Source organism: Rattus norvegicus, chromosome 1 (assembly GCF_021556685.1).
Source record: "Rattus norvegicus strain SHRSP/BbbUtx chromosome 1, alternate assembly SHRSP_T2T, whole genome shotgun sequence".
In the NCBI taxonomy this organism is placed as follows: Eukaryota; Metazoa; Chordata; class Mammalia; order Rodentia; family Muridae; genus Rattus; species Rattus norvegicus.
In genome coordinates this window covers 138,799,398-138,809,463 of record NC_141534.1, presented here as the reverse complement: position 1 = coordinate 138,809,463, position 10,066 = coordinate 138,799,398, and positions in this window count along the sequence as shown.

The following is a 10,066-nucleotide window of genomic DNA, read 5'->3' as shown; positions in this document are numbered from 1 at the left end:
TAAAGATTGAACATAAAACAGTAAAATTTTATTATATAAGTACTATACAAAAGGAAGGCATATGATGATAATCAGAAAGTGCTGTCAGGCTGCCCTTCAAAATATAGGTCCATCTGTCCATTTGTCACAGTCTCTGCTGCTTCTGCCTTGTTCAGGCAAATATCCTTAACCTGGATCATCAACAGTAGCCTTAGAGTGGATCGTCTTGCCTCCGTTTCTTGACACTCCAACTTGGATTCATGATACATAGACTGATCCTGAAAATTTACAGGTCAGATCGTGTTATTTTCATAATTAACAACTTCCTGAGTAAATTTAATGCATTTTCACATGACCTTCTTGGCTGCCCATTCTATTACCACCTACATTAATCATCTTCTTTCCTAAAGAAATTCATTAGGTGAAACAGTACTATTTTCTTCCAAAACATCAATTTCTTGTGTTATGCCATAAAGTGGTATTGGATGATGTAGAGTTTAAAAAATAACTTTTGTGGTAGATAAGCAACCACAGTGAGAGATTTCACATTCTTCCAGGAAATGCTAAAGCAGGAGAAAAATACTCAACCCAACATAGCTAACAAGTTTAATCTTGACTGTAGGACTATTCTACTAGAGTGTCAAAAGAAAAGCTTCAAGGCAAGTGAGCTGTAAATCTTGGCAGCTTCCCAGAGGAGCGAGATGGAGGAGAGAAAGCCATGGCTTTAGAGCTAGACATAGAGATGTTGCAAGCGGCTATGTGAAAAATGGGAGGAATGCTCTTTCCTAAGATCCCACTCACTAGCTGGTGCTCTTGGTCTTCCTTGCATATGATGGAGGCTGCTAATGTACATAGGAGGTAAAAGGTTGACTAGAGGTTAGGATTCTCAAGTAGTACAATTTGCAAAGTAGGTGTACCCTGTGGGGGAGGATGTAGAACTTGCTACTGACGTTGCTACCAAGAATCTGCAGGCTCTGTAACAAACTACTCAAACACACAGATATAATAACTGTAAGTGACTCCTGTGAACTTGCTGTTTCACTGAGACAGATATAGGTCTAGAATTACCCAGATGACAACCCTCTCGACATGTTTGGAGGTTATTATCTAGATTATGTTAACTATGATAGGAAGACCTATCCTGAACATGAGCGACACCATACAGGGGCCTAGGGAACAGGGCTGCATAGAAAGGAGAAAGCTAGTTTAACAGGAACATTCATTGCTCTCTGCTTATTGATTGTAGATACAATGTGAGCAGTTAATTCAATTTCTGTCACAATGACTTCCTCACCATGATGTACTAGATTGAAAGTTAAAAGAAATTCTTCCATTGGGTGTTAGTTAGGGTTTCATTGCTGTGAAGAGACACCATGACTGAGGCAACTCTTATAAAGGCAGACATTTAATTGGAGCTGGCTTATAATTTCAGAGGTTTAGTCCATTATCATTATGGCAGGAAGCCTGGCAGCATTCAGTGAGACATGGTGCTAGAGAAACCAAGAGTTCTACATCTTGATCTGAAGGCATCCAGGAGGATGGTCTCTCTTGAACTGGATAGAACTTGAGCACTAGGAGATCTCAAAGGTTGCACTCACAGTGACACTCCAACAAGGCCAAAACCACTACAAGAAGGCCACACCTCATAATAGTGCCACTCCCTGGGGCTAAGTATGTTCAAACCACCACATGTACTTACATTGTTTTTGTCAGATATGTTGTCATGGCAACAACACAGTATCTATTACAGTGGCATCCTTTCTTTGGGTATTGCTTCCATTTCTGTCTTAGGTGAATAGATATTTATTTACTCATACCTAGGAAAACTAACAAGGAAAAATTATTTAAAAATAACATGTGTGAAGCAGAAAAGGTGTGTATGTGTCTGTTTGTGTGTGTGTGTGTGTGTGTGTGTGTGTGTGTGTGTGTGTGTGTTTGTGTGTGTAGGGCGTTTGGGGAAAGGGTGAAACTAGATTGGCCATGGGTAGGTAACTGTGGGAACTGATGATATTTATACATAAATTTATTTTTGTTATTTCTTTCTCTTTATTATCTGAAAATTTTCATCATAAAAAGTTGAAAATAAATTCTTAACATATAACGGTTTCTTTAAATACACACAAAAGCTACATGCTGTATAAATGGAGAAGCCACATGGTGTTTTATGACTAACTTATATGATTCATACATTCCTTAAATGAGCTAGTATGTTCCAACACAATAATTTGAACCTTAAAATGAGTACCTACCTACCTACCTTGCTTTCCCTCTCTTCAAAGGGGACATGGTATAAACAGCTTTCTTATTAACTTGAGCAATATTGTATCACTTCTCACTTTAGCACTCTAAACTGAGGACTCTAAATGATACCACTTGAAGATAGGGGTTGTGAAGGAATATATGAAAATGTATCTGTTAAGTGTTTGAGTACCAATGTATTAGAGACATCACATTTTAGAATTTATAATTTAGAATCCTATGTTGTCCTAAAGAAATGACTACCCCAGGGTCTTTGCTACCACCATCAGAAGAGGAGATTCTCAAGAGCTATTTCAGTTTATTAAAGCCATCCCTCCATGACAATAGAACAGTAGACACCCCCACCCTCGACAGACAAGAAAGAAGATCTGACTAGAAGGGGCACGTGCCCCTTCTAATTGAGTATCTTCAGGGGTCCCTTATGTACACTCATATAGGAAGATACTACACGAGTTTGTTTATTGGTTTTGTCTTTTCTGGTTATTTTGTTTTGACACATCATTTTTTGTGGTTTGCTTGATTCCCCCCCCCCCCTCCATTTGTGGTCATTCCTCTGAGAGGTGGCACCAGAATCTCTTGAGATTGTTTCAGCATGCCATGTATGCTTCATTTCTGAGTTTATTTACCCAAAGTTGCAAAGACGGATTTTCACGGTCTTCTAAGGAGCAAACAGTCCTGAAATTTGGATAACAATGTTCAGATTTGGCCTCCTTTTGTCTTCCGTTTTTAGTGTTAGAAGAAAGCATGAGATTCTGGAGTTGGCTTACAAAAGTCTTGCAGTCAGTAGTCAAACACAAATTCTACACTCATGTTCATTCAAAAGTTTCCAAAGACAAGAGAGGATAGTCTATTCAAGTGTCTACCACGGCAAATCCAAGGTGATGTGGTTTTTGTAGGATGTAAACTTGGACATCTGCCCTGTATTCCATTCAATAATGATAAACATTTACTTATACCAAATCCTATGCCAGAAAACAAAGAATAAAAAACACCACTTTCTCCCCAGAAGAGCTCAGAATTTGGAAGATATAGAGAGTAAAAGTACCACCAGACTAAAATGGGCTCAGTGATATTTAAAGGTAGGCAGTGATATTTAAAGATAGGACCAGAAGCTATCTTCAGGGAAGCAAGTGTGGAATAATAAAAACCCTTCCTTCCTTTATTCCTTCCTTCCTTTTTCCTTCTCCTCCTCTTCCTCCTCCTTTTTGTTTTTCAAAACAGGTTTTTCCTGAAGCCCTGGATTTCACTGTAGACCCAACCAGCCTCTAACTCATGGGACTTTGTCAGGCTCTGCCTCATTAGTGCTAGGATTCATGGCATTTGCCGCCACTGCAAGGTTCAAGAGACTCTTGAAGGAGAAGTCAGAGATTATCAAAGAAAGAAAATGCCACACGATCAAAGAAAAAGGTGAATGTCTGCAGGTATTGAGGTTAAGATGGTACATAGTCTAGCCAGAAAACACAGCTGCATATAAGTTGGATGTGAGTAGGCACAGAAAAATGAGGTCCAATAGGATTGACTGCCTAGAAATGGGTGTTAGAAAAATCTCTGCCACATAGAGCTCTAAGTAGGTCTCAAGAAAAGTATATATGTCTCAAATCTTTAAGTATGAGCAGTCCTATATGTGAGTAGTCAGCATATATATGTTTAAGTACATCAGATAGTCTGGTTGGTTAATCTTCTAGAAGCACATCCAGTCAAGGATGCAGAAAAAAAAAAAAAAACCACAAAGGATAACACCGATCCCAGGCTACTGAAGTGAATTAGTGACTTGGTCATTCTGAAAACAGCTCGTTTTCTTATATCTTCACCTGAACTTTGAGAATCTGTTTCTGGCTCAGGAATAAGAGAACATATGACGAAGATAGAACAGTGAAAAATTTAAAACCTAATAATGATCTTTTAGTTTTCAATCCCTTTAAAATGTTGATACATTGACAAGCATGGTGACACACAATTAATCCCAGCACTTAAGATGCAGAGGCAGGCCTGTGGGGAATAGAGCTGAACACTCAGGAGTGCAGACATCCTGAGAATGCAGGACAGACTGCCACCTCTGCACACTTCTGCCCACATCCCTGGTCCAAGGGGAAACTGCACAGTGCCTCTGGATGCAGGGATATAGGAACAGACAGCCACTGGTACCCATAGTTCTGGTCTGCAACCAAGAATGAACTGAACCAGCCAAACAGCTCCCTGTACCTAAATCCCGTGGGGGAGAGAGCTGAACCTTCAGAAGTGTGGATATTCCTGAGAAGTCAGAGGCGACTATCCTCTGCCACAGTCCAGACACAAGAGGAAATTGCATAGTGCCAACTGTGCCCCTTGGGTGCAAGGACCTATGAGCAATCAAGGGCTGGACCATTTTGATACCTGCCCAGGCCTAGAACTGGAAGACAGTCTCCAGAAGCAATGATAAACCTGAAATCAGAGCACATGTTCTCAGAAAAGGCTGAAAGAAAACAGGAAAACAGCTCTACAGGAGTGCTGAAACAGAGGCGTACAGCAGGGTCAAGTCGCTCTCAGAAACAGCAAGACAAGCAAACAACAGAGACAACTCAATAAGTAGAGGCAAGCACGGGAACCTAAGCAACAGAAACCAAGACTACTTGGCATTATCAGAGCCCACTTCACGCACTGAAGAAAATACTGGATATCCAAACACACCAGAAAAGCAAGATTTAGATTTAAAATCATGTTTTTTGGTAATGATGGAGGACTTTAAGCCAGACACAAAAAACTCGCTTAGAGAAATGCAGAAAAAAAAATAGTAAACAAATAGAAACCCTTAGAGAGGAAACACAAAAATCCCTGAAAGAATTAAAGGAAAGCACAACCAAACAGGTGAAGGAATTGAAAATGGAAATAGAAAAAATAGAGAAAGCACAAAGGGAGACAACCCTGGATATAGAAAACCATAGGAAGAGACAAGGAACCATAGATACAAACATCACCAACAGAATATAAGAGCTAGAAGAGAGAATCTCAGGGGCAGAAGATACCATAGAAAACATCAACATAACTGTCAAAGATAATATAAAATGCAAATAGCTTCTAGCCTAAAACATACAGGAAATCCAAGACACAATGAGAAGATGAAACCTAAGGATAATAGGTATAGAAGAAAGTGAAGACTCCCAAGTAAATATACTCAACAAGATTATAGAAGAAAACTTCCCTAACCTAAAGAAAGAGATGCCCACAAACATACAAGAAGCCTACAGAACTCCAAATAGATTGGACCAGAAGAGAAATTCCTCCTGTCACATAATAGTTAAAACACCAAATGCACAAAACAAAGAAAGAATATTAAAAGCAGTAAGGGGAAAAGGTCCAGGAACATATAAAGGCAGACCTATCAGAATCACACCAGACTTCTCACCAGAGACTATGAAAGCCAGAAGATCCTGGCCAGATGTCATACAGACCCTAAGAGAACACAAATGCCAGCCCAGGCTACTATATCCAGCAAAACTCTCAATTAACATAGATGGAGAAACCAAGATATTCCATGACAAAAGCAAATTTACACAATAATTTTTTTTTTATAAATCCAGCCCTACAAAGGATAATAGATGGAAAACTCCAACACAAGGAGAGAAACTATACCGTACAGAAAGGAAGAATATAATTTCCTTGCAATGAAACCAAAAGAGAGACAAACGAACATAGTTCCACCTCTAACAACAAAAATAACAGGAAGTGACAATCACTATTCCTTAATATCTTTTAACATCAATGGACTCAATTCCCCCATAAAAAGACATAGACTAACAGACTGGATATGTAAAGAGGATGCACATTTTGCTGCATGCAGGAAACACACCTTAGAGACAAAGACAGACACTGCCTCAGAGTAAATGCCTGGAAAATCACTTTCTAAGCAAATGACCCGAAGAAACAAGCTGGAGTTGCCAATCTAAAATCAAATAAAATTGACTTTCAACCAAAAGTCATTAAAAAAGATAAGGAAGGACACTTCATATTCATCACGGAAAAATCCACCAAGATGAACTCTCAATCCTAAATATCTATGCTCCAAATTCAAGGGCACCTACATTCATAAAAGAAACCTTACTAAAGCTCAAAGCATACATTGTACCTCACACGATAATAGTAGGAGATTTCAACATCCCACTCTCATCACTGGACAGATCATGGAAAGAGAAATTAAACAGAGACATAGAGACACTAACAGAAGTTATGAAACAAATGGATTTAACAGATATTTATAGAATATTCTATCCTAAATCAAAAGGATGTACCTTCTTCTCAGCACCTCATGGACCCTTCTCCAAAATTGACCATATAATCAGTCACAAAACAAGCCTCAACAGATACAGGTAGATTGAAATAATCGCATGCATCCTATCAGATAACCATGCGATAAGACTGGTATTCAATAACAACAATAATGACAGAAAGCCCACGTATACATGGAAGTTGAACAATGCTCTACTTAATGACAACTTGGTCAAGGAAGAAATAAAGAAAGAAATTAAAGACTTCTTAAAATTTAATGAAAATGAAGATACAACATTCCCAAACTTATGGGACACAATGAAAGCTATGCTAAGAGGAAAACTCATAGCTCTGAGTGCCTACAAACAAGACAGGAGAGAACATATGTCAGCAGCTTGACAGCACACCTAAAAGCTCTAGAACAAAAAGAAATAAACAAACCCAAGAGGAGTTAAAGGCAGGAAATAATCAAACTCAGGGCTGAAATCAACCAGGTAGAAATGAAAAGGACTATACAAAAAATCAACAAAACCAGGAGCTGGTTCTTTGAGAAAATCAACAAGAGAGATAAAGCCTTAGCCAGACTAACCAGATGTCACAGAGAGTGTATCTAAATTAAGAAAATCAGAAATGAAAAGGGAGACATAAGAACAGAATCTGAAGGAATTTTTAAAAAATCATCAGATCCTATTACAAAAGCCTATGTTCAACAAAACTGGAAAATCTGGAGGAAATGGACAATTTTCTAGACAGATACCAGGTACCAAAGTTAAATCAGGAACAAATAAACCATCTAAACAAACTTATAACTCCTAAAGAAATAGAAACAGTTATTAAAAATCACCCAACCTGAAAGATCCCAGATCCAGGTGGGTTCATTGCAGAATTATATCAGAACTTCATAGAAGACCTCATACCAATACTGTCCAAACTAATCTACAAAATAGAAACAGACGGAGCACTACCAAATTCCTTCTATGAAGCCACAATTCCTCTTATACAGAAACTACACAAAGACCCAACAAAGAAAGAGAACTTCGGACCAATTTCCCTTATGAATATTGATACAAAAATACTCAATAAAATTCTTGCAAACCAAATCCAAGAACACATCAAAGTGATCATCCATCATGATCAAGTAGTCTTCATCCCAGGGATGCAGGGATGGTTTAATATACTAATTCCATCAATGTAATTTACTATATCAATAAACTCAAAGATAAGAACAACATGATCATTACATTAGATGCTGAGAAAGCATTTCACAAAATTCAACATCCCTTCATGATAAAAGTCCTGGAAATATCAGGAATTCAGGGCCGATATCTAAACATAATAAAAGCAATATACAGCAAACCAGTAGCTAACATCAAACTAAAGGGAGAGAAACTTGAAGCAATCCCACTAAAATCAAGGACTAAACAAGGCTGCCCACTCTCTCCCTACTTATTCAATATAGTACTTGAAGTCCTAGCCAGAGCAATCCGACAGCGAAAAGAACATCAAATGGATACAAATTGGAAGGGAAGAAATCAAATTATCACTATTTGCAGTGATATGATAGTGTTCTTAAGCAACCCCAAATGTTCCACCAGAGAACTTCTTAACCTGATAAACAACTTCAGCAAAGTGTCGGGGTATAAAATTAACTCAAACAAATCAGTAGCCTTCCCCTACTCAAAGGATAAGCAGGCTGAGAAAGAACTTAGGGAAATGATACCCTTCACAATAATCCAAAATAATATAAAATATCTTGGTGTGGCTTTAACCAAGCAAGTGAAAAATCTGTTTGACAAGAACTTCAAATCTCTGAAGGAAGAAATTGAGGAAGATCTCAGAAGATGGAAAGATCTTCCATGCTCATGGATTTGCAGAATTAATATAGTAAAGATGGCCATTTTGCCTAAAGCAATCTACAGATTCAATGCAATCCCCATCAAAATTCCTACTCAATTCTTTACAGAGATAGAAAGAGCAATTTGAAAATTCGTTTGTAATAACAAAAATCCAGGATAGCAAAAACTACACTCAACAATAAAAGAACTTCTGGGGGAATCACCATCCCTGACTTCAAGCAGTATTTCAGAGCAATGATAAAAACTGTATGGTATTGGTACAGAGACAGGCAGATAGATCAGTGGAACAGAACTTAAGAACCAGAAATGAACCCACACACCTATGATCACTTGATCTTTGACAAAGGAGCTAAAACCATTCAATGGAAGAAAGATAGCATTTTCACCAAATGGTGCTGTTTCAACCAGAGGTCAGCATGTAGAAGAATGGAAATCTATCCATGCTTATCACCCTGTACAAAGCTTAAGTCCAAGTGGATCAAGGGCCTCCACATCAAACCAGATACACTCAAACTAATAGAAGAAAAAGTGGGGAAGCATCTCGAACACATGGGCACTGGAGAAAATTTCCTGAACAAAACACCAATGGCATATGTTCTAAGACCAAGAATCGACAAATGGGATCTTATAAAACTGCAAAGCTTCTGTAAGGCAAAGGACACTGTGGTTAGGACAAAATGGCAACTAACAGATTCAAAAAAGATTTTTACCAATCCTACGACAGATATCCAAAATATACAAAGAACTCAAGAAGTTAGAGTGCAGGGAGACAAATAACCCTATTAAAAATGGGGTTCAGAGCTAAACAAAGAATTCACAGCTGAGGAATGCCGAATGGCTGAGAAACACCTAAAGAAATGTTCAACATCTTTAGTCATAAGGGAAATGCAAATCAAAACAACCCTGAGATTTCACCTCACACCAGTGAGAATGGCTAAGATCAAAAACTCAGGTGACAGCAGATGCTGGCGAGGATGTGGAGAAAGAGGGACACTCCTCCATTGTTGGTGGGATTGCAGACTGGTACAACCATTCTGGAAATCAGTCTGGAGGATCCTCAGAAAATTGAACATTCTACTCCCTGAGGACCCAGCTATACCTCTACTGGGCATATACCCAAAAGATGCTCCAACATACAACAACGATACATGCTCCTCTATTTTCATAGCAGCCTTATTTATAATAGCCAGAAGCTGGAGAGAACCCAGATGCCCTTCAACAAAGGAATGGATATAGAAAATGTGGTACATCTACACAATGGAATATTACTCAGCTATCAAAAACAATGACTTCATGAAATTCATAGGCAAATGGAATGAACTAGAAAATATCATCATGAGTGAGGTAACTCAATCACAGAAAAACATACTTGGTATGCACTCATTGATGAGTGGATATTAGCCAAAAAGCTCAAATTACCCAAGATGCAATCCACAGACGACAGGAAACTCTAGAGTAGTGATGACCAAAATGCGGATCCTCCCACTCCTTCTTAAAAGGGGAAAAATATCCATAGGAGCGGATATGGAAGCAAAGTTTAGAGCAGCAACTCAAGGAATGGCCATTCAGAGCCTCCCCCACATGTGGCCCATATATATACAGGCACCAAAACTAGATAAGATTGATGAAGCTAAAAAATGCATGCTGAAAGGGACCGGATATAGATCTCTCCTGAGAGACACATCCAGAGCATGTCTAATACAGAGGTCAATGCTAGCAGGAGACCACTG